The following is a 26,969-nucleotide window of genomic DNA, read 5'->3' on the forward strand; positions in this document are numbered from 1 at the left end:
GAATTAACCTCTTGGAGAGAACTCATAACGCCCAACTTCATAACAAAGGGCATTTTCATCCATCAGGACTACTCATATAGAAAAGTGTTTTTGAAAGAGGTGTGAAACACTACCTAAGGAATTGTTTAAGTACAAGAGGACACTTCCCCTCACCACCCTACATAGATACACCTTCTGTTGTCACAGCCTGTCCTATCTCAGAACCTATTCATAAAGTCACAAAATAACKACGACTTACAAGTAACATCCTGCTCCTCAAATGGCCTGCAGCCTCACTAAATTCATTTTGAAAAGGAAATTCTTCGTGATTTCAAGCACACTAAATGAATACAGGTTTTGCTTCAGTAAAGAACAGAAAAGGCACCAACATCTCCCTACTATATTGCGATAAATATTTTCAACAGCAGAACAATTAGTACCCATGAATCTTACAGCTATGTTTCTTGGAATATAGTATGCTTCATCCAGTAAAACAATTGCTCTCATGATAAATGTTGAGGCGAAATTAACCAACCATTCTATACAAAAATAAAAGTACATGCAGAAAATCTGCATAGGACCACGCACCCAGTTTCCAGTGGAGGAGTACCTCCCACAAAATTATCTTGCCATCACTAATGTCTTTGTCTTGATCCCAAAGGGAAACCCGAAAACTTGTAAAAAAGATGATCTTGGAATTTAAAATTCATAATTCAATTTCATGCTTTTTTTATATCCAGACAACACGTTTTGATACATTTAATCTTCCTTCTGTTCTCCTGGTCTATTTTTTGAGCTATAAACTATCTGTTGCTTACTTTCCCCTGGGTGATACATTTCTTCTGATTTCCTGCTTCCCTCTGCCCTCTTGTGCTGCTCTATACATACCAACTATCTTTCCTTCACAGACCTACTCTCTGAAATGCACCCGAGTAAAATGTGAGAAATTTTGTGTTCAGTTTTGAAATCTATTACTTCTGCTTCAGACCTGAAAAATGAGACCTGAAAAATGTATGCTTGCCCCAAGTTTGTCTAATTATTCTAAGTGTATCTGTTGGTCTAAGAAGAGATGCCAACTCTGAACAATAACTTTGAAACCCTGTCTGCTTGTCGCTAGACTCTCATAACTACAACAAAACAATGTTTCTTTTCCACAAGTTTGCATCCATATACTATTAGTTTCATGCAAAATATGTTTCCCTCTCAGGCTTATTTTTGAGACTATTGTGTGAGACAGTTACAAAGCCTCAGTAAAGTCAAAGTATCAGCCAACACAGAAGATTGATATGATGAGATTTGTTCTTGACATATCCACACTCTCTGTCACCCCTGACCTTGTAATCTTCCAGATGCTTACAAATTGCTTGACTATTCGTTCCAGAACTATCTGGGAATTGCAGGCCCCATGATAACACATATAATGTATTACTGGAGGAGACAAAGTGTAAATCGTTGCCATGAAAACCTAGTGAGCAGTAAGACAGTAGCATTTCATTGCCAATTGTGCTAAAGTAACTAGAGAAACCAAAAAAAATTACAACCATTTTAATATGGTCAGAATTACTATGAAAGTTACTTTTAGTGTTAAGGAGGCATTCTTTAGGCARTTCATTGTTCGGAAGCTTTTTTATGTGCAAAGACTTGTCATAACAGCATATGCTGCTGTGTACTTTTTCCCTTCTATTTCCATAAGTTTATCCTTCACCTTTTTAGTTTTTAGTCAGAGATTCTAGCATCTAGCTTTGACTTTAGGAAGCAATCTTCTTTCTAGAACTTAGAAGATTTATTGTTTCTTAACAAAAACTCGTCTCATTCAAAACCTAGGTCTCATTTTTATTCCACTTCTGCAACGAATAAATCTGGTACCACCAACTATGGACACAGAATGAGATGTGACATAAAACAACCTATGTAGTTTCTTTTAAAATCTCATTTTATTCTCTTTCATGTCCCAAATTCCAATTACATCCTGTGGGGTTTAAATTTTATTGATTTGCTTTTGAATTATTGTAACTAAAAAAAATCTCAAATCACTCCAGACCACTGCAAAGTGAAACTTACTACCTTATTTTTGCTAAATTTTTGTTTGTGATTATGCTGTGTTTTGGTAATAACAACCTCATCGGGGCAGGTTTAGCTCAGTTGGTTAGAGCATGGTACTGTTAATGCCAAGGTCACGGGTTCAATCTCCGTATGGGCTACGCTGAGGGTTGGACTAGATGATCCCTTCCAACCTTATGATTCTATGATAATAAGACCACTGTCAGACAATACATTGGAAAACTTGGATGCAGAAAAACCCCTTTGAGATTTTCTTTATACTTCAGTCAAAGATATTAGATCCAAATGAAGTGAATATAAGTTGTGAGCATTCAGGATCTTGGAGAAAGTGCTAGAGACTTACAGTTAGGATAAAATTCTCTRAAGTTCTTCTATATGGTCTGGAAGTCAAATTGCATTTGTTCAGGGGATGAGAGAAGCCTTGAATAACTGAACCTGTAAGCTAGTTTGTGGAAGAAAACATAGCTCTTGCACTCAGAACTTGAGGGGTCTGCAAAGGAAGAACAGCTTTACTGACGTTTATTACAGAGGATAGCTCAACTGAGCTATGAGCTGCAGAAGTGCTAGATGTAGAAGACAAATAAGAGAACCAGTCAGCTGTCTGGAGATCCAGACCAATTGAGCAGAAATGACGATGAGCCTCAATGACATCTAGCAAATACTTATTTTTTACCCTGCAGAAGAGAAAGATGTCAGCCAGCTYTATGAGCTGAAGAAATGTTACTATTTCTGAAGAACAGACATATTTACATTTCTCTCCCTGATACTATTCCTTGTCTTTCTTAAATAAATTGTTCTAGTCTTGACATGAACATTTTATTGTTTTCCTTGTTCTCAAAGCAAGATGTGGCCAATGTAAAGAGGGCTGCCTAAGATATATTTGTTATAACCTGGGTTCTACCAATTACACTTGAACGTCGCTTTCCTGAAGCCTTAAGTTAAGCTATGCATCTTCTAGGGCTTAATCCTATCTTCTCAAATACTCAATAGCTGCCAGTATGGATGTCAGCAGTACCGAGACTAGTCATCTAGACCTTGTGGGCTGGATTCAGTTTGTTTCACACGAATAGATGCTTGCTTTCTTCGTACCAAGCTTTTATAAATCAGTCTTTTGGATTCCCTGTCCTGGGATATCTCTGGCTGAAAGAGAATTGCGTATTATGCAGATTTGCTGCTAAAGCAACAAAAATGTTACTGTGCCTTTGGGCCAAGTTTTTAACCTTTGTACCCTTACATTCTTCTCTAATATTACATTAGAATCTTAATGCAAAGTCTATGCACATAAATTGCTATGTTTTCATAAGTTAAGCTGGCCAGATGTGCTGCCTCCCATTTGAATAGCTTGTGTTCCAGTTGAATAGAATATGGGAAACACACCTTAAAAGGAAGAGACCCTGTATCATGACTTTCGCCTCTGCTACCTTTCCAAATAATTCCATCTTCTTTCTGTTATGATTTGAAGGTTTTGCATGATAACAAGATGTTATATGTTATGTTGCGCAAATAGTTAAACACCACAGGCTGGAAAAGTCTTTTCTTCTTGTAAATGCCTTCAACAATATATTGAAAATGAAAAGTTTCCAAAACCCAAGCACAGACTCAGTTCCTTAGGCTATACGCTTAAGTCATGCGATTTTCCTCCAAATTTTTCCTCACAAGCTTACCCTAGAGAGGACAGAAATGCAAGCTTCTAGTTTCCTGTTATAAATACATGCACTTCAGAAGCTATTTTAACTGCTGCCCCACATGATTTAAGAAAGGCGATCTTCTTACTTCGAAAACCTGAGAAACACTCAGACARATTATCTCCTAGTAATATATTGTAATACACTTCAAACCAAGGGTTTAAAATTATAAGACAGTTGCTGTTAAAAATGCTGCATCSTGGTATTTGTCTTACAATTCACAGAGGCATCTTTGCTGAAGAAGGGCATGTATTCCCTGCCTGATCTGTATGTTCTCCATTGTAACTGCAAGATGCTTTGCAGTTATTTTTTATTATGCATTGAATAGGGCATTTCTGCATCAGAGGAACAAAAGATTTCTTGGAAACTCACCAGCTACTAAGTTGCTGCAGCAGATGCACTCTACTTCCTTGTCCTAAGACATGTTAAGATTTAATGACTATTTCACTACCTTTTCACACTAACATACGCAAATAATCATTCTGACAGAGAGTCAATTAGAAGAGAAGGGCCTTGACCCCTAGGCTCAGACTTCCCCAAAGGCAGCAAAGRCCATTCTTGAAAGAGTCAAACTACGTAAAGCAACTCATGCTATTGATTTGGGGGTGAATTTAAACTCAAGCCAAGGACCTTTTTCGGACAGTACTGCCTCAAAGACATTATGAAATAGTCCTTTACAGTGGCAGAGGAGATTGAACAGCCAAGTATAAAGAAGCAAAGACCTTCTGACAGAAAAATACAGGATAATCCCTTCAAGTCACGTGAAGGAAGAGACAGCAGCACAGCAAAAGCTAATAATGGGGTTCAAAGGTTTTATAGTATCTTTACTTCATCTTTGCTATTGATTTTTGAAGAATCACCTCATGCTCACTCTCTTCCCATGTATTTATCTCCTGCACATACGTTCTGTTGTACAAGCAGAGGTGATGGCTGAGGGAAAAGCAAGGAAATAGGATAGCCTCTCGTGAGTGCAACACGCTCAGTACCATGCGGTGTCAGAGCACCTGGCAGCACTGAGAAGTAACACACTCCCAAGGGAAACCTGTAAAAGCACAAGGGGGCTTGATGGACTCCCTGAGCAGACAGAAAGGCACTTCTGGGGAAGCATCAAAAGCACAGGGATGTCTCATGRCAGATGTCTGAGTATCATGAGGTTAAATGACTGTTGGCAGCATACTGTAGCACTGAACACACGACACACACTGCCGCTCTGGGTGGGGAAGGGAGGAGCATGAATTGGGGTACTYGCATGCTTTGCATTTCTGTCCTCTCCAGGGTAATTCCCAGGATTCTCATGGTAAGTGCCTCTCTACCATGTTTTGCCCTCAGGAAGAGATATTCTTCACTGCACTGAAACWCCAAAAACATCTGATTTTTCCAGACAATTCTGGAGAAAGTTTCTAACCAAAGTGTTGAGGTGATTAAAGAAAAGAAACTATTAAAAAGGCAGCTGCTTGTCTTAGGAGACCCAGATAGTGCCCAGGCTTAAAAATCTGAGAAATTCAGGTATGGCATCCTATATGGTTTTCAGCTTTAAAGTGTATCCTGAACTTAATATTTACACCAGCTCTTTGTTTCTATTTGTTGATAGGAAACTCAGGTTTCTGTCCTGCAGGCAACCTGGAAACATGCTGTATATTCCTTGAGAAGGGGATCTTCTCAAGAAATTGAATTCAAGAAATTGAGAAGTTAGAAAGGTGTTTCTTGTCGCTTCTTTACTTGTGGTCCACCCTGCAGTGTGGTAATGAACACAATCCAAGTTGCTTTTCCTTTGATGGGTGTGCTTTTATAGCACACATACAAGCACAGTAACTGTGACATGTCATAGCTGTGTAGACTTGAGACGTTCAGGAATTCATTGTACAGGTATTTCTAGACATACTTCAAGAGAAAACAGAGGATGTGAAGTTTTATTAAAAATATTTATTATATAAATAAAGCAAATCACTTGATCAGCCTAACTGAAAAGCCTGGTTGACCTCCGACTGACAAAAACTTCCTGAACTGTACTTTTTACTCCCTAACATAGCTGCATTTCAGCACCAACYCCTCCTAAATAAAGAAAAAGAAAATGTGTTCTTTTCAAGCTATAAATGTCACTTGGGGATCAGTCTTAGATTTCCTGGGCATCTCAGGCACTACTGAGTTGCTTTTTCAGCTGAGCAGTCAGGTAGAGTAAATGAGCTGACCTGAATTTCACCTAAGTTGCAGGGCAACACAATCAGCTGGCATCARAGAGGAGACTGCAGAACATCTGATGTGCACAACTGTCAGTGAGGGAATTTCAGGAGGAAGAAACAGAGCAGAGGCAGCTGACACAAAACAATCCCCCCTCCCTTCCCTTCTCTTCTGAAATCTGTTTAGATTCTCAGGCTTTGCAATTACTATATTGCAAATCCTTCATTTTCCAGTATGAAAATACAAAGAAAACTCCACTATCCTAAGACAACCCAAACAACTAAAAGATATGACAAATTATGCAGATATAGTCTCTTTACTGTGGGTGTTAGGGACATGTACAGCCTACTTAAAATGTAAGTGAAAAGTTCTTTTCAGCAAAAGCATTTTGTGTCTTAAAGGGTATTTCAAAACCACTAAGCATTACTGTTTAGTATCAAATATGCAAGAGGAATCAAGTGCAGCATATTCTGCTGATTAACTTTGTTAATACAAGGACAAATAAGAAGCTGCTGTAAATGGTATTTTTGCTGAAATTACAGATTTCATTGAGTTTAAAACACAAATGAACCAACTGGCTCATTTAATTAACTACTTATGATATTCAGAGGATACAAATTTATCAGGTCATCTCCTGTTTAGAGACAAATAGATTTATAYGGAAAGCAAAATCAGCCATCAAATAATTGTTGCTTCAGGCAGACAGTGCAGAAGATTGTGACACTTAACAGTGCCTAATAACAAAATGGCTATGGACAGATTCAGTGAGATATACCCACAAGACCCTACCAGGAGAACCACTTCTATGTAGAAACATGCAGGGTAAATGCACTGTCAGCTTTTTCATTGGAGATTTCTTCCTTATCTCAGGTCTAGGGATCAGTTTGTCTCTGAGAAAGTTAGAAAGATGTAGCATTAGATACCCGAAGAAAAGTTTACCTTGTAATCTCGTAAATTTGATTTACTGCATCCAACAATCCATTGACAGCCATCAGTATTTTGAAGGAAGAGAAGAAAATAAGAATCCATCCCCAGAACACATCTGTATCTACAGCACACACAATGCAGTCTTTCAGGATTATCCTAGGTCCGTATGAAACCTTGAATCAAACTCTGAGTTTTAGTCACTGCAGACCTTTAAGCACGTGAACACATCAAAAGAAATACCTTCACTGTAGCCATTTATGTTTTACTGAGTTCTTCATCTCTTTTTATTTGCTTATTTTTAAAAAATTGGGTTAATTTCAATTTAGTATTTGTTCAGACTTCCTCATTTTTCATGTGAACTTTATGTTAATCATCAGGGACTTGATTTTAATGTTCTAGAGAAAAAATTCCTCCCACTAGGACATGACAAAATTATACTTTTCTAGATCGTCCAGCTGTATGATTTACATTTAAACTAAATTTGTCCAAATATTACCCAAGAAAATACAGAACAAAACCTTGGTTCTGAACCCTCTGTGTCACCTTGAGGTTATCACTAATAAAACTTTGGCATCTTCTTGTGACCACCCACTCATGACACTTCACAGATCTACAAAATAATTTAAGTTGGAAGTAACCTCTGGAGGGCATCTGGTTCAACCCTCTGCTCAAAGCAGAGCTTTTGTAGAGCTAGCTCCTGCCTACATCACAACACTCAAAGAAGTGTCGCTCAAAGATTACTTTCCTGCAAAATGCTTTGAGATTAAAGATTCTATCCAAATATAAAGTATGATTGCTACTGCAACCCGCTTTAAAGTAGAAAAATGTGCAACTGCTTGGAACTTTCTGTTGGTTTATTTTTACTTTGCTTTCTTTGGGAGGAATAATCTATTTTTAATTTTGTAATTTAAGCATTGAACCATGTTCCAATTATCTAGGCTAATTACATTACACTACCTGTAAAAAATATTAACCATTATGATTTCCTTGCTTAATGTTATAGAGTACTTTCTACTTATAAGACATCTGCTAGACAACCACTGCCCTTGTAAGAATGCAAATGTTAATGACATCACCAAGGAAAATACCTCAAACAAACTGACCTATTACACTCACACTAAATGCATAGTCATGATACTTTCCTGTTCTAATTGCTTAATTTTATATTACCTCTAAAAATCACAGATAATGAGAAGAGAAAATAATGGCAATTTTCTTTCAGATRTAAGAAGTAAACAAAGGTAGACAGTTATTAACTAAAAACTGACAAACTGACTGAACAAGCTCAGATTTCTATTGATGCTAAGCTGTAATATTAACTGATCCGGCCTACTTCAATAGGTATAGCATTTGAGAACCATTTCTATTAAAATCCTACCTGTCCTTCCTCACAGGTCTAAGCTTCTATGTCATTCCTTTATAAGAGATACGCAATTTTCATGTTTTAGAAATCAGATACCTGATACATAAAAAAAATCAGTAATTATGAATATATACTGGAAATTAAAAATCAGTAATTCCCAATTCAGAAGCTAAATGATTGCTGACTTAACTGAAAGCGCATAAAGATGAAAACTCTTGTTTCACACGTACACAGCACATCATTTCAACATGTCCTTAGTCTTTGGCCGTTTATTTCATTTTACTAATCCACTCAGGCTTCCAGACAGAATACCCTCTCCCCCCACAGCTCCCCCTCTCCCTATTTTATTCTTCCTATTTATCATTTAAAAGGGAGTTAACTGCTGTATTAAAGGGCCAAGATTGAATTGCAGACCACTAATAGATATTGTAATACTTTAAGGAATTTCAGTTAACTTCAGCTAATATGTAATGCACTGAAGCAAACTTACATGAAGCAGCTGACATGCCATATGGATTAGAATTATCTAAGTGTACTAATACTCATTTGCATTGTTGTGTCCTGAGAACTATCTGATTTTGTGATATGAGACTTTCAATATTTTCTGTATCTACCTGAATGTTGACTTTTCTTTTAAAATCCCATGCATTTAGACTGAGAGCTAAATCTTTTTATGCATGCACAATGATAACCTCTATAAAATCCATACGTTCCCTTTATACGAAAATAACTATACGTATTAAAAATCAACCAAGTATACCCTGAAAATGAGGACAGGTCTGATCTGAAAAGTGAGCCAATATATTGGAAGASGTTTTTCCTTTATATGGGGCTGTTAAAGTTACACAGAACTCTTCGTCATCAAAACACTCTTGCTAAAAATACTACTATAAATTACTATCAAAACATCTTCACTTTCTGTATAATTAAAACCTATTCTGATCTGCACATGCAGCTAGTATGGGGTTTAGCCATTTGCACATTAAGCATATCCACAGCAGACTGGTTTCTGAGGTCAGTGGATGATGTCAAAATCTCATTCCAGCAAAAACTGTTTCCAAATTTTGAAACAAGCTTCAGAATGTTATCCAGTTTTTGCCAATTTAGTCATGTCTGACTGAATGTACAAGCAACCCAAAACAATAGTTCCTAGATATTTTTATCTTAAGAAAGTGTCAAGCCTGAAACCACTAGACACAGTCCTGGGCAACCAGCCCTATCCTAGATGACTCTATGTGAGCAGGGGGGCATTGGACAGATCATCTCCAGGATCCCTTCCAGTATCAACTATTCTGTGAAGAATACAAACCGTACAAATATATATCGTTGTAATATGTTTTAGAGCAGGAATGCAGCAGCTTTTAGCATTTTCTTTCAGAATTTTAAAGTAGTAAAAATACAAAGAAAATACACTGAAAAGTATCCTAGAAATGGCACTGTAGAAGCAAAACAAATCTATAAAAGAGCCAAATAAAATGTAGTACAGATAATTTCTAGATCTATTACTCATTTTAGTTTTGTATCATATCTTTAGTTTCATATTCATATCTTTCAGCACATTTCACTGTTTTCCTCACTTTTCTGAATGAAGAGTATGGAAGATTCTATCTAATGAATTAGGAGTTTGCTTAATCCTCCAGAATAATGTGGCTCAGGAGCAAGAACGGAAGAGAGAGTATTCATTCACAGAAAGATTACTTCTTTGGCTACTCAGACAGAAAAGTTTACATTCTTTTTATACCCTATTTATTATTTGCTGAGTGCGAAGGGAATATATTCAGATCTCTATGAATAAATGCCAGCACTTAAGTCCAAGACAGAAAAATAATTCACTGAAGTAGTCCTTTACCCTTATTGATCCCGTCAGCATTTATATGATGCCCTATACAGCTGGCTTTGGTAGCATTTGCTAGTGTAGTTGCAGACTCTCTGCAGGCAGGTCTTCAAATTAGACACAGACTCTTGCTACCTTTCAGCCCTCTGAAGTAGATCTTGAATTGTCCCTACCAGGTAGAATTTAAGATTTTGGCTGCTGGAACTAAATCCATTCTTAGCTGTTAATTTTAAAAATAAATCCAACACTAAAATCCAAGTAACAGTACATTACATCTACTGAGCCATAGCATATCCTATGCACTGAACCACATCTTGAAACTCTAGAGACCAAGCAGCTTTTACTTTCAACGGATGAGGGTGGATCTTGTACTCTGATGTGGTTCCTTGACAATTCATCTAACTAATCTACACTGCTATCAATCTGGACACATGGCTTAACTTTAAAGTGGTGTATATAAATAAAAATATTTTATATAGATATATATTACAAAGACATATGTAGGTATGTAAGTAAGGTGGAATAAACAACGAGATCAAGTGTGCCAGCTGAACACAGATGCAAAAAGATTTGCTTACTACCTACGTTTATTAAACAAATGCTCTCTCAAAAGGAAAGAGATTTGTAATGTTTTGTTATGGTTTAGTAGTTAAAACTGACTGAACAGTGGGGAAAAAAAAAAAAGGAAGAAGAAAAAACTCCACCACCACTAACCAACCAAAAGAACCTGAAGAAATTATCATTTTTCAGTAAATTTGCTAGGTATAAATAAAACTACATTTCATTTGTCTTCCGTACATATGAAAACAATTCTATTTTACTGATGAAAATCTAAACAAAGGTGCAGTTGTAATAATGTTATTTGTAGAAACTAAAGATTTTTTTTGTCTGGAAGCATGGTCAGCCAGTTGAGATGTCCTTGTTATCACAAAAGCCTGACAAAGAGCAGTGCCAGTGATTAATAATCAGAAGGGATTGTTTTATAAAGCTGTACTCAACGTGAATCAAACATTCTTTATATGTGATGAGTGTTTCAAGAATGTACATTCCTCACTCGGTGAAAGCAGAAAGTTCTTTCACTTCCTTATATATTTTTCATGCAGCTCTATTTGTCAGGGTAAGACTGAACCACATCTGTAATAGTTTCAACATTGATTAATTCTTTTTTCTATTTTTTAGTGATCTGGTAATGGGAGCACTGCATTTAAAGTGCAAGGACACCCAGCAAAGATTTTATAACCTCTTATGAAAATTCAGAACATTTTTGCCATGAAGTTTCTCTTCAAGAATTCTTAATCTGCAAGTCTGTTAGCAGCATCTGATCTAGCTAAATGTAGTTGATGTCAATATATCGGCTACATCTGGAAAAACACACCAAGTTAATAACATACTCCTTGACTTCTGAAAATACATCCCAAAATGCTCTTTATTCAATAGTTTCCTAGATTCTGGTATACAAGTATTAATCTACACTTGGAGGTATTTAACCAAAAGAGAAAAAGGACAATACAAAGATACCAAACAGATTGCAGTTTCGAAATGTTATTGACAGAGGTTGTGGTGAAGGCCGCCAAGCACAGAACTTTAACAAATGTCTCCGTTGCATTCTTTTTACTGACTGATGTGTGTAAATTTGATTTTAACATCACATCACTGCAGGTGAACAACACTTGGGTAATTATATTTTTCTTGAAATACTAGAAATTGATTTGTGCATTCAATGTGGTCCCTTATAGCCTACTATTAGAAAGTGGAATAATATCATGCACTATAATATTCAGATCTGGCTTTAATATGCTCGGTTTTCTAGTTAGCAATTAAATAAGGACAACAGTAAAAAATATCAGCAGTAGAACCAGCTGGGAATTTGCTGTCAATGGTGCATGTGAGAGCATTTATCTTGCTTTTTAAAGGGAAAGAAAAAAACAAGAGAAGTACTGATTGTGCAGACCTTATAAAGCTTTCTTTTAAGAAAAATCTACAGAACATCTTTAATGCTGGGCTAAACCATAACTGAGCATACCTGTCAATCTGAATCACAGTGGTTCACTTTGGAGATGTGACATACGAATCTGTACTTTCCAGTCTTGTAGTGGGTGAGTGTTATTCTTTCAGGCTCTTTGGGCTCCTGAGCAATAATTCTCTATTAATTCAACTACTTCCAGAACAATGCTTTATCTGAAAGGGATTGTGAAAGGGTTATGAAAGGGATTACATGATGTTTGTAACTCATGGTAAAAGGTAACTCTATTTAATAAATTAAAATTTCCCTGCCATTTCCCTACTTATCCTGGCCATGCCACACATGCCAAGATAAATACGTAAGCACAGAATTACCCGCCTAAGCCCTTTAAAGTACAAGACCACCCATGCAGTATCTGAAAATGGGATTAGGAACCTGCATAACAACATTGCATATATATGCTAAGAAATACAAACAAATTGAAAGGTAGAAAAGCAGGTTATTCATCCTCAAAAATAAACACACTGAGAAGAGTCTTAGATTCTTCCTGTGTCAGTTTACTAGAGGAAGAGGTCAAGTCTCTACCTGATATGATTAGGTGAATATACTTGGACTCCCTGTTAGAACTTTAATGGAAAAGCTGAACAGCTTTTTCTGTCCACATCATAGTTATACTGCTTTCAGTGAGTAGGAAACAAAGGAAACTTCTCATGAACAAAACTGAAGGGACTTTGATGGGATGGAAGGAAAACATTTATCAAGAGCAGCTAAGATAGCTAAGCAGAATGAAAGTTTTTGTTTCTGCTCAGGCTAATTCTAAGTGCCTGAATTCTTACTTCCTGAACTGTGTATCTTTTAGTAGACTAAAATAAAGCAAGAAAGCAGCCTGGGGACAATTTAACAGCATGTGATTCTGATCTGTAGCTTGCACTACCAGCCATGCTCTGCAGACTAATTTTGCAACTCCATCTGCCCTTTTGCTATGCAGACCATACGAGGAAATTGAGTAGAAAAGCACAAAAATAAAAAAGTAAATTTGGTTTTCCTGATATTTTATGCTTGGTAACATGTTATAAATAACACCCAAGTTAGTGTACCTTTAATTTATATGCATTTTGTTTTCTATTACAAAGGACAAGTAATGACAGAAAACACAACAGCATGCCYGAGGAATCATTCTGTATAAAAACTATATGCATTATCTGTTTGAGAAAAAAGGTGTTTCTTCCCTTCTGCCGCACATGTGCTCTGAAGGTATCATAGTCTAAGTTTTAAGTAAAGTATCTCCACTGCTCCTTGATATCACTGCCAGTTATAAACTGTGATAAACTGGAGAAAAATGAATTCCAGACTACTCTCCTACCCTTATGGGAAATTTAACATCTAAAGAAACAAAACATATCTCTGGAAAAGAACTGAACAGCTAAGGGTCATTCTGTGCARTATGAAGACATACTTGCCTCTTCATCTTTTATCTCAAAACCTGTGTTAGTAGAAGAATATAATATCAAGAGCAAAAGGAATAACGGAACCGGCAGCTGATGACAGAGACTATTAAAAACGATAGCATCATGAGGAACAGAGGTGTCTGCACTAGAGACTGATTATTAGTCTGAAAATCAAGAAATATACAATAAATGAAAGTAAGGTTTTTTATAAAAGGAAAATTACAAAGACAAGGCTCCAAACTGGAAAAAGCACGTAACAGATATAAAAGGCAACAAAAATGTCTCTTCTGTCCATGCTACGTTACAGACAGCTGATACCAGCTGAAGAAGCTGAACTTCCTTGTTTTAGTCTTCATATAAACCATTAATGTCATCATATGGTTGGCAAAATTTATTTTAAATGAGAGGAAAGACAGTAAAAGCTAAAAAAATAAAAGAATTCAGGAATATTTAGATAAATTAGATGAATTCATGTTGGCACAGCTTACCAAAATTTATGTTTAGAATTGTTTACAAACCTTCTGAAGCAGTTCCTGAACCATTATTGAGCCTTTGCAGAAACTTACGGAAGATTAGTTTCCAGAGAAATAAAGGAGTGAGCATAACCATATATAAAATTTAGAAGAGGTGTATCTGAAGAATTATTACCGTGTCTGCTAACTCTGATGTCTCAAAAAAGTATCAAAACCAATTATCAGACAACTCACTTACAAACCTAGCCATTGCTTTCATATGAAACAGCATCTCACAGGTTCTCTAGTGTCTAGCAGGATGTTGAGCACTTTGTGAACCTTCTCCAAGGTTGGGGAATTAGTACCGTCCTCCCTGGACAGATGCTGTAGTGTCCTTGAATGCGTTGAATCTTCAGTTTTTACCTTATGAAAGGCACTTTTCATTTACCTAGCTGCCTACTTCCCTGCAGTGTGTAAGGATTTAATTATATTTGAGACTTCTATCCCTCTGGTCAATGTCAAATTTGGTTGAAAAGAGGTTATTAATCAAGAAGAACAGACACACTGAGAGTGTGATTGCAGAAGCCTAATTTCCTGAGGAAATTAAGCTAAAAAAGTAACTGAAATAGATTTCTCAAGGACAAATCCAGTCAAATCAATCTGATATTTGACATTGTCTCATATGACATTTTTCTCAGCAAATGAAAGGAGAATTATAGCTAGGTGAAATGAAGTATGCACATGACTGGCTAAAAATCTAAACTCAGACTGTAGCTGATAATTCTCAGAGAAGCTAGCAAGACATTTTAAGTGGAATCCATTACAGTTTTGTCCCTAGTCCAATTCTGTTTTATAGTCTCAATAATGTTTATGGACAAGAGAATAGAAATTTATGGATGTCATCCAGGTAACAGAAAACTATAGCACTTCCAAGAAAAATGATGGAAATTTAAAATGGACTTAATAAAATAGTCTATAAACAAAATGAAATATAATCAACACAAGCGTAGAGCTTTTTGTCTAATGAAAGAGAACCCCAAACCAGAAATACAAAATAACTACCTAATTATACGCAGTGTTGAAGAAAAAGCTATGCAGATTTCAGTAGGCTGCAAAATAATGAGTGTAATTCTGTCCAGGAAAAAAAAGGTAAATTTAATTCATGGATATTTAAAATTTAAGATGCCTGAGGCAATTTTGCATACTCAGCCCTGATAAAAGTCTCAATGAGTACACTGTTCTCAGTTTTTCTCATCATACTTTAAGATATGGATACATAGAATGGAATCAGACAAGCAACAAAAAGAACAAATAGAAAGTCTCTCTATGTAGAAAGGTAATTCTGATAGTAATCATCAGCCATACTACTCTACATTTACAAAAGAGATGTGAAACAAAAATGAAGACATTGAGGGAGATGTGGGTTATTCATTAGGAAAAACTTTAACTTAAAAAGCAACTAATCACCACTCAACTGAAGATATTTGAACAATTTTTATCATTGTAACTTAGAAACATTTTAGGAAAATAATAATTGCAATATCCTAGCATCAGTTGCATGGCGATCTAGCTAGATTATCTTTCTTTTCCTTTCTACTTAGGCATTTCTGTGATTTTACAAAAGATAAAAATATTGCAGACACCAAATAAGAATTAATGAATTATTTGCAACTATGGCATGTCAGACTTCACCAGTTACTGTTCATTCTCCAGGAGAAGTTACAACTTGAATAGTAACTAACTTGGACAACTCCTATTAAAATGTAACATGTTGAACATTTTGATGCAAGTCAGTACATGGTATACTGTTCACCAATTTTTTCTGAGATGTATATTAGAAACTTTCTTCCTATTGTGGTCAAATAGGTAAACATTAGTTGTTTTGTCATCAATTATTCATCTATCCTGAATATAAAATCATAACATATAGCACTGAATAACATTTCCTTTACTACCGTAACATTTGAGGATATGGAGCTTTTCAATCCTGCATAATAACAACAATATTCCCATTAGTTTTTTAATTGTATAATGTCTACTTTCAACTGAGTTGTATTGGTTATTGCAGCAAAAATCAAGAGGAGAATGGAGTAGCCAAGACAGTTTCTTCTTCTTATTTTCACTTTAACTCCTTCAGTTCATACGCATGTCTTTTCATAGATTTTATAAAAAGTGAAATACAAAAAATCCATGCTGTTTTTGACATTTAAAGGAAGAGAGTACTAAGAAAACAATAACTTGTCTGTATAGAATCCTTCCATTTCTCTCACTGAATTGAGCTTTAGCTTTTAAATTCATGTTCACACTGAAATAATTATATTAAAAATATCCCTTGGGAAGAAAATAAATCATATGTCTGTTATTAATCTATTCAGGTTACTTATCCCCATGCTATTGTTTTACAGTTTCTACCATAGTAAGACACTAACATCTTTTTTTTGTTACTTTTCTTTTCTGTACATGCCTGTCAGTCAGATATGATTCTTTCTTTAGCCATGACTTAACATTTGTATTTGAAATGGTTTTCCTACTGCAGTCTTGCATTAGATTCTTACATCAATGAGGATAGGGAGTAATAAAGAACCTGCATCTTTTTCTGTCTCCAAACTTCAGATGCATTTTTCATGTAAAGTCTATTGATAATGGAAATAGAAGACATACCAACTGAATCTCCTGACATTATGAGAAAAATAAAACAGATATACTGAGATGAGAAAATTGTCATGATTATGCAGGTATTTGTCCGGTAACACTCATGTTGTGCAGTAAGAAACTGATTGGAAGAACAAATATCCCCTGTGCTATTACTTTGCAACACTTCTATCCTTCAGCGAGCAACTCCATTGTGTGACATCTTAAACAAAACCTAATTAAGTAAATCTTGTACAAAATACTGAAAAGTTAAACAGAATCTTTAACCAAAATTCAGTTCTGTAGAGACATCCTCCACAGTGATTTTCCATTATCAATCTTAGTTTGAATGATCCACTTATATTGTTGTTCTGATCCCACAAATTCCAGTTAGTCAGTAGTCTCCCCGATGATCCTCTCTTGATYTTTTTTGGTTGTTTTTTTAAAAAAGTAGTTCTCTTGCAAAGTATTCCCTATGAGGGTTTCTTTAATTAGTTTCAATGGTGGACTTGATATTTACACTTTATTTTAGCAGTTTTTGCAAAAGTAATGTGGTTACAGAGAAACACATCAAAAATGGCTTTTTGACTGCAGACCAATTACAATTTACACTTGCAGTACATTTTCTGTACTGTCTTAAATTATCTCATGTAGCAGAACTCCTTTCTGTATGTWTGTAAGGCCCATTCAAAATGTAATGTAAGTTGTATCCACTTAGGAGAAAGACTACAGCTCCAAAATACAAATCTTTAAACTACAGAATCTAACTTGAGGATCGCGTAATACATACTACAAAGTGAATTTTTTTTGTTTTGTGATTCATCATTACACACAGAGACTGGAAAGTCTTTTGTCTTCAGGGACAACAAGTAATTCAACAGTATCAGTTACTAATGCCCTTCATTTTGCAAGTCCCTTGATACTTGGAACAGCAATCTTCATAGATGCCCAAATTATTTTTAATTAAGGTGTACCATTATGCTTGTACACAAAACTGAACAACTGGAGTCTGTACCCTTTGTCTTTAGGGAAGCATTAGACATTGATCACGTACAGACATAGCACAACAGACCTACTTTATCAGTGAGGTGAAACATAATTGCAAATTTTGATTCATTTTCTGATTGCTTTTCTTTTCATTGAAGAGAAAGCTGTTATCTTGGCAAATACACTAAATCCAAGGGTGGGAGACAGAGATGGTAGAGGAGACTTATTTCTGTTCAAACAATTTCAACAAAACTGTAATTACTGCTAAACACTAACACATTTAGGGTTCAGTTGCTATGCAACCACRATGAAGTTACAGTCTACCTTCTGTAGAAAAAAATTAGCAAAAGAATAGCCAAYTGATTGACAGGAGATTTGCCTTTATTTTATCAAGCATAAAGGAATGATCTTTTCACCTTTCATTACATTCTGCCACAGACTATCTACAGCTTTTTGAGAACTTGCATCACTACATCAGCCTGTGATATTTCAACAGTCACACTGGCTTGGTGAAGCGTGCATCACCCTCCCAGTCACGACTCCGAGCTTGCAGTCACCAGCCACCAGCACCTAAACCTTCTCTATGACAGCTAAGGTGCCATTCTGTAATGTCAGCCTTCTGGTGTTTTCTTCTTTCCACGTTCCCAAATCTCACCCTAGACAGTGTATACAGCAAGCTGATTAATTAATTGGTTTTATCTTTTTTGCATTCCTATTTTAGTGGGTGAAACAAGTAGAAGTTCTAATTCATTGGTTCTCAGTAAAATAAATATTCAGAAGAGGTAATCTGTATTTTTGATAGCAGAGAGACTGCAAAATCTGATGCATTTCTCAAAGATTTTACAAATAAAGTACTATCCTGGCATAGAAATGTAAAACAACTTTCCCAATTTGATGCTGTGTAGGTAGAACCAGGATAAAACGGGTCTCCTGACTCCCAAGCAATGTGTGTCTTGACATATCCTAGTACACCTTCTCATAATGATGCATTTTAGAATTAAAATTCCATATTCAGGCAAGCTCCTGGGATCCTAAATCTAGAACCCAGTTGAGCTGGTCTGGCTAATCACTARAACACGAACTGTCAAATACAAGTTAATGACGGTCACTTAGACGGGCAAACTCATGGAAACAGTGGAACTGTGAGCTTTCTACAAGCCCTGCAAACTCTTGAACTATGAATAAACAGCACAGCATAGTAAACAACACAGATGCCCTTGTAATTTACAGAAGTCTCTCACACATGCATCTATCAGAAATGAAGTTAAAAATAAAAATAAATATGCAACATGGTTGTCAAGTTTTTATCACTAAATGAGATGGGAAAAGTAATTTCACAATACAAAAGACCAATATTGATGTGAAGCTGGATTTTTTAAACCTTAACTCCTAATGACTAAATTCCATTARAGCTCACAGAAATTTCCATCTATGGATAAGACGAATAAGGGAGAAGGAGAGAGAAAGAAAGAGAGAGAGAGAAAGAGAATGTAAGAGTCAGAAAAAGTAAAAACGATAAGCTAGTCTATCTGCTAAGAAAGTGCTTTTTTCATAATCTGGCTCAAAACTGCAGCAAAGTATTTTTAAGTTTTTATTCTTGGAAATACTGTTAATTTTTCTCTGCAATAAAACAATATTTCTAAACAAATTAAAAAAATAAAATTAATGCAGACACTCAGAAATATAATTCTGTCACCTGCAGGGTTTTCTTTCAGCAAGAACTGTAGAAATGCAAGACTATCCCCTACGTAGAAAATAGATTACCATTTAATCCTGAATTCAAGGAGTAGTAAGTGCATAAAAAAGAGTTGTAAGATTAACACGGAATTACTGGACTTGAAGAGCTTCTGGATTACATCTTTGGCATGACTAAGGCTTTGGAAAATAAAGATCTTTTTAGTCAGCTATTGAAAATGCCATCAATTACAAAACACTTCATGACGGAGATAGCAATGTGTGTTGGATGTAAAAATAGCCCTGTGAGGTGCCATGATATATTTTATTTTTCATTTTGCTTTGGTAATTGTGAGGCCATTTAGACTTTACTTAATCACATGAGTAAGGAAAAATAAATCCTAGGCAACTAGGATAATGATCAAAATATCTTTAAGACTTATGACTGCTGGGGGGAAAACTGCATAAAATTATGATTGAATAACAACTAAATGGTTTGTCATGTCATARAGAGCAAATAACGGCAATATTATTGTATTGAAAGAGTCCATATAATTCATACGTCACTTCTAATACTCATTTGGTGACTTTTCTATGGTCACTAGTAACATCAGAAATAATTTACATCAAAAAAAGTCATGATCATCAGTCGTGAAAATTGTAGTAGAATGGCTGTATCTTAAAAGGCTACGAGGATAAAACAATAACCTCCTGAATCAAATTCAGATATTAAATACGGTTAGGGGTCAAGACTGAGTTACAGTCAAGTGGCATAAAATAAAAACTTTTTGGTATGCTTTTTAATATTCTTTTTTTTGGTGAGGGTAGTAAAGCACTTTATTTCTAATAGCTTTTGGAGGCAGTAGAATGCAATCCAAAAAAGAAAATGCATGTTAATACACTATGCAGTAGACCAGAACAGCACTAGAAGTGCACAGTACAGCTGAGTTTGTGTTTAGGATATGAACTATGTACATTCCAAGTGGTACAGTAAAACCAACCCTCTCTTATCTATTGCGTGGCTATGGATTTCCAAAGTGAAATACATTGTTCATTGTTTAAAATATACAAATTAGTCAGATGATATTTGACAATTTTTCCTCCTTTTCCTATTTGTAGATTACACATAACAATCCACTTTTTTGCAAATTAGGTCAAAGAATGGTTTCTGCAAGCACAGTCAGTTACTCCAGAACTATTTGCTGAGACTATCGCTTTGACAGTGGTGACTCACAACGATGAAAACTTTCAAGTTGCATGTCAGATATGTTAGCATTTTCAATATTTTCTCTCGTCCTGAATACACTCGCAAATCAGTTCTTTTCTTTGTAAACTATTTATGAGGAAGGAAAAGGTGATAAAATCTTTTAACTTCCTATAAATTATTTCTACACTTCCACAATGGCTAAAAAGAAAAAGCAAAAGTGATAAAATGTTAAAAATTATGTTCCTGTCAAAAGCTGGGGTAGAGTGGAGGTAGAACCAATACGTACCAGAGTGCTTCTCCTTCAGCTCAAGCTTTTCAGGTGGATCTCAACGGGTTCCCAGTTCACCCTGCCTTGCTGCACATGCTGTGAAGATTCTGCATAGAGACTGTTCCCTTTTTGGCATTACGACATGTGGCATACCAGGCCACCAGGCCTTTGTCTAGGGAGAGTCGTCTCTCCTGCCTCTTTTGGCTATGAGAAAACATCCTGTTTTTAACTAATCCACGACTATCTCACAGCAACGTTAGCAGCTGGCCATCTAAAGCACGAATTTCATCTAGCCACCTTTCCATAAAGCTCAAGGATTCACTTTAATGAAGTTACACTGATTTACATCAGATGGCTGTCTGGGAAGTCCATGCCTATATCACTACATCACCAAAGCACAATGTCAGAGTATATACATACTGTTTTACTGTATTTCTTTTAACTTCAGGAGCATTATACAGATCTTTTAAAGTAACATATATTAAAGAGGAGGAGAGAGCAAAGTTTTTCAATTTAATAGGTGTAATTTTCTTCCAACTTTCCCAGTCTGTTCACCATGACCATAATCTGCAAAGTATACTGCTGAAGTCAAAGGACACTTTTCTTAACATTTATCTGCTGAATTTTTACAAACTATAAATTGTCACTTTGTCACTTTGCAGACTGACAGCCCATCCTGCGCTGAGCTGCAATATCCAGTTTTTTAAACTGACAGTATATTACTGTATAGCATCAGCAAGTCCCAACTGATTTGAGTTGTAAATTAAATGCCCTGATGGTTATAATATGGTGATTTATTACTACAGTCAGTGGAGGTTTTTCTTTGCAGTGGATGCGAGCACATGTACAAAAATACAAGTCCCCAGAGACACACTCAGAGTGTGAATATTCCATAATTTTCAAGCAAACCACAGCATGAAACTTGGCCAACAGGGAGTTACAGGGAAATAACGCTAAGGAAGCAGAGGGCAACAGCTGTGCAAAGCAGACACTGAAAATGCCTCTGGTTGACAATTCTCATGTTTTTAAAGACTGAGACAAAAGTTCTTGTGAACTAGCTGGAAAGAAATCTCATACACTTGATTTGAAGAGTTGCTGAAACAGAAAACACCCAGAAGAAAAATAAGCAAAGAAAAATAAGCAGAAATTCTTCTTTAAGAGGCTGTTTGGTATTTAACAGTCATAAAAATAAATACATAAGAAAGGATGAAATTCCAGTCTCTAAGATATTATCAAAACTCCATTTACTTTATGTATCATTACTATTATCTATTATTTATATGTATTTTTTACAAAATAAGAATGAAAAGAGAAATTTTCACCACTTCTGTTGACCATTTATTTTCTACAATATTGATATTTTTCAGAAATATATATTATATATACATATTTTGGATCTTGGGCTTAGTAAAGGGTTGCCTTCTTTCTTTCTGTTTGCTTATAGAAAGATTTCCTTCAGGCCTCAGTCTACCTGACAACCTTTTAAACATATGCACAAAAAAAAATTTAACAGGCTCTTATACATAACAAAACAGGAATGCATTTATCAGCTTTCTCTGCAAGGCAGAACAGTTCAGCTGAATAGTTTTCCAAACTTCTTTCAGCTCACAGTTTCTTTGCCCTTCCACAGTTAAAATGTTACCACTTCAGCTGGGAAGTGCCAGAGCGCCATCTTCCACAGGATACTTGCCAGGATCTACAACCTCCTATTTTAACTCTAGTAATCCCTCTGTAAGAAGCCCCCCTGAAGTGTCATTTGGATGGCACAAGTGCCATTCACAGAAGAGAAGGAGGCTATTCAAGGAGTCAGAAATTTTTGCTAATGATCTGATTTTGTGCTGATGAGCTCAGAATGATGCTCACAAAAATCTTTAATCTTGATACCTGATGTTCACGTTGATTTGGCTAGAGATTCAGACTATTTCACGCAGGTCTTGTGAATGTATAATTTATAATATTTTTCTAACATCTTGTGCAATGTCCACAGGTCCTGCAGACTCTCCTTTCTGTTCCTACAGTGCTTGAATGAGTACCTGTCATGAAAAACAATTTGTTCTAACTATTCATAACAAAAAGAGGCAGGGAAGACTTTCATCTAGTAAAGGAAAAGCTTTCAGAAAGTTTTCAGAAGACTGTATGAAATCTGAATCCATGGTATAAATGAAGTAGGAATGTTCACTCACTCTCCATTGGAATAATTTTTCAGGACTGAAATTTCACAACAAAAAATCCAGCCTTCCAGCTAAGTTACACCTTTTTTTTTTTTTTTTTTTTTTTTTTCCTGGACCTCTTTCAGGCAAATGCAGAGCATCAAGTAGCACTATATAACAACTCTTTAATAAAGAAAGCAGGCAGAAAAGATTAACTTTATAAAGAAATGCTTAACTGTATAGAAAGTTGAGCACTTTAGGTGGCATTAGAGCAGTATGCAGACTAGCCACATGGATCCTTTTGCAAACAGTGGAGGGAACAAGAACCATCAAATACARTTTATTCTATCTTTGGTGAAAGGGGAAATCATCCTCTGCAAGTGCCTTTCTATCATACTGACTGTGATCGAAGCATATCTGATTAACTGAGACCAAATACCTGCTTTTTAGGTGAGTGAGGAAATATGAATTTTACTATCAAACTATAATAAAGAATGATATTTGACAAAGTTAACTTTTTTCTTTTTTCCCACAGAAAAGTTCTCAACAGGTACATTTGTCTTTACAGATACTCTTATGAACACCAATCCGATCAATTTATTGGGAAAAAAACTGTAAATAGACAAATATTCAGCAATCAAGACAGTTATGACTGGCCAGATAAATCATTTAATAAAGTGAGGTCAAGGTCACTTAACCATCTCAAGTAAATGAACATATAGTTATTTCTTAGCTATTTATTAGCTCCTGTAAAAGTTTAATTCATTTTCTGCAAATATTTGTGTGCATTCACCTACAAAGCTCACTTCTAGTGAATAACCACACTACTCATTCAAGATGAACCAAGCTGCTCACAACCCCGTGTACCTGTCACTCTGGGGTTCCCACACTGAGCCTACTAACAAAGGTGACTCATTACAGTAATCTGCAGCTACAGTTTGCATGACACTTCTTACAAAGCACGTAAGAACTAGCAGTAACAGCAGCATCAAAAACTGGAGCCTAGATTCAGCTCTGTGTGTATTCCTAAAATGCTCCACTTACTTACCCAGAACTGCAGGATTAGGCTGGAAATGCTCCTGTAGGAATAGGTCAAAGTGCACAGGGCTAAATAAACATTYACCAGGTACTGGATGCCTGCTTTGGCATAACCACTCTGGGGATGGCTCATTCAAATGGCAAATGCCAAGCAAACCTACTCAATCATTTCCTAGGAAGCAGATTTTGACAGGACTAAGCGCAGTAGAAGTCAAACAAGATGACTTTCAGATAGGACTAAGTTAAAAGATGAATAAACCCTTTTTGCTATTCTTTCAAGTATAATCTCGATGTCTGTCCCTGGACAAGTTAGCCTGCTCTGAATGGAGTATCTGATATTTATTCACAGAACACAGCAACTGGTCAAAGAGCAAAACCTTTGAAAGGTTTGTGGGGGACCATTTTCTATTCTGCATTTATGTCATGTGCCTCCCCAGTATATCACAACGGAAGCCAATGTCATGGGGTCTTCTGAACCAGATGTTACAGTGAGAAATTTCACTCCTCATGAACAATTTGCATGTCAAGACCAGGGCAACATGAGGATTCTGATGGAGGAAAGGCCAACTGAAAACGCTGAAATGTTCATTACTTCTAAAGCTTCAAATAACCATAATGTTGTTTCCATGGTGACTTTAAAGTTGATGTTGATTTTTTTTTTCTTATACAGGATGAAATTTTTCTTCATAGTCTTAATTATCTCTAGCATTAATGTAGAYAATACACATATGTATTTTAGAAGATGTCCGAGCCTCATCTGCAGATAATAAAACCAGATCTGGAGGTCCAGGAATCCATGGCCTCTTTAGCTCTCTAAGTTATGTAATTTACTTCTGAGAATGTAAATTTCTTACCTAGTAACAAAGGTAACAATTGTTTTGTAGTACCTACAAAAGACAGAAGCTTACTTTAAAATATTGGGTTTACAACACTGACTACAACAAGGCAAAATTTTTCATACTTGAACATATTGGATATGAAATCTAATGGAACATTATTGCAGAGATCCTGACAAGTGTAGGATCATAGAGTAAGATCATCAGAACACAGCTAGCATGTCTGACCTAGAACCTACTACACTTATATACAAAACCAATATTCTGAATTAGGTTATGTATGGTTCGTCCTGCATTATTTGTGTTTCCTGTCAAAGACTGGCTATCACTTGGGGAAAAAATAGTGTCAGGCAACCTTAGCTTCTGTGACTATTCATTTCAGATTAATACCAGATAAGGACTACGAGTGTTCATCAGATTTATTTTTCCTTAAGGAGTGAAGAAAAAATCCTGTTAACACCAATGACACCATGAGTGACCACGAATGTCTGATGGTATGAAAGATCTTCAGTTCATTATGACCTCAAAGACATTTCAGCTGTTGACTGTACGATTTCTTTTTATTCCAGGCAGCTTTGCACTCACTATAAAAACACCTGAACAAGAATCTGCTTTCATATGACATGATTTTCTAGTTGTTTTAAGTTCTGCAACAGATGCAAGTAATTTTTCGTTTCARTTTAAAACTAAGATTGAAAAGCACTGCAAGGAGATTGAAGTTTTATATTCATTTTCCAAGAAAACAAAGCAGAAACCCTTTCAGAAATGAAAGTCATAAAATACTGAAATATTGAAACCATTTTCCTAGGATATTATACATAAGAATTTACAGAACATATTCAAGAAAAAATAGTACCCTCTGCTTAGGGGTTAATATTCTCAAGAAAAGAGGGTAAAAGTATTTAATTTATCTACCATTACAGTTGTTCAACTATAGATTACATCAATGTCACAAAAATTGCTCCTCAAAGACCTACAAAGTGTCTTAGAGCCTAATTCACTTGAAAAAAGTGATTCAGAAATTTTAAAACACGTTAAAATCATAGAAGAATTCCTCATTCTTTCATTGTATATTTTCAGAGACCAAAAAGAAAAAAAAAAACAAAAAAATGTCTTTATCTGGAGATCACAAGATAAACAGAGAGTGAGCAATTTAAGATCAGCAACTTTCAATAAGCAGTCCTAAACTTCTTTGGTCTAAAAAGGCAATAGAAACTAAAACCTGAGAGTTTAACATCACATCCCACTCCATTATTGAATATTGACGTGCAGGTATGTATTCCACTAGCATATATTCATGCCTCCTGCACAGTTAAATGAATCATACTTGATGACTATTTTAATTGCTATGGTCTTAATTTATAAGGTCTGTGTGTAATGTACAGCACTAAAGGCCATGTGGACCTTGAGTCAAACTCAGTAATGACATAAGCAGCTGCCTAAGGAACACAGAAGGGAAGTTGCAACAGTACTGTGAGGCTAGAAAAGATTTTTGTAACAAGTATAAGCGAATGAAATACAGGACAGATCACAGATCCTTTCTTTCTCATACAGAACATCCATCCAAAGCCTCAAAGACAATGCATAGCTCTAAAAGAGTTTTCAGAATACRGCAAACCTGGAATCAACAGCAGACACAATTAGTTTCATAAACCCATGGCATAAACATCAAAGAACATGCAAGTACATCTTGGCAATCAGTCCATCAAGGTCTCAACATGCTAATATTTGACAGAAACATACACAATTTTCTCAGGCTAACATAAGCCTGTCCATACCAGTTCCACAAATTTATACCATTGTACCRAATATATGTGTTTATTTCTTTTGYTCAGACTGGAGTTCTTTCATGTGCCTCAAATAATTTATTTTCAATATGCTTTATAAGTATCTGTCAGAAACAATAGATTAACTTCGTACTAATCTTTGAGCATAGAAAGCAGAACATAAGTCTATACGCTGTATTTGTAAAAAACTTAGCATGCATKCAACAACATGCTACATTTGCATTTTCTCTCAGTATACTGCAGGAATGTCAAATATTTTACAGGTTGCTGCTGCTTCTACTGGAGTTCATGCCAAAATTCCTATTGACTTCACTGGGAGCAGAGTTCCACTGCATAATACTGTAATCCTTGCCTAAGGCATCAGGTTGCTAATGTGTTCAAATGATTGATTCCCCCTGGGGTTTAGCTTAGATCAAGCAGGGAAAATAAATTATGAATATATAATAATAATTTATTTTCCCCTGAATATTTGAACTTTGGCATAATATAGTAATGGATCAA

At 35.7% G+C, this 26,969-nt stretch overlaps 1 long non-coding RNA gene and 1 other non-coding gene across 3 annotated transcripts in view; one reads left to right on the forward strand and one right to left on the reverse strand.

Moving 5' to 3' along the window:
• LOC146586073 (uncharacterized) overlaps positions 1–26,969 on the reverse strand; it is a 331,622-nt gene that overhangs the window by 102,629 nt on the left and 202,024 nt on the right. The window lies entirely within an intron of this gene.
• Positions 2,110–2,180, forward strand: TRNAN-GUU (transfer RNA asparagine (anticodon GUU)). The gene has a single exon. It is a non-coding gene; the product is annotated as a tRNA-Asn (tRNA).

This window comes from Rhea americana, unplaced genomic scaffold (assembly GCF_003343005.1).
Source record: "Rhea americana isolate MKP2758 unplaced genomic scaffold, rheAme1 scaffold_72, whole genome shotgun sequence".
Lineage (NCBI taxonomy): Eukaryota > Metazoa > Chordata > Aves > Rheiformes > Rheidae > Rhea > Rhea americana.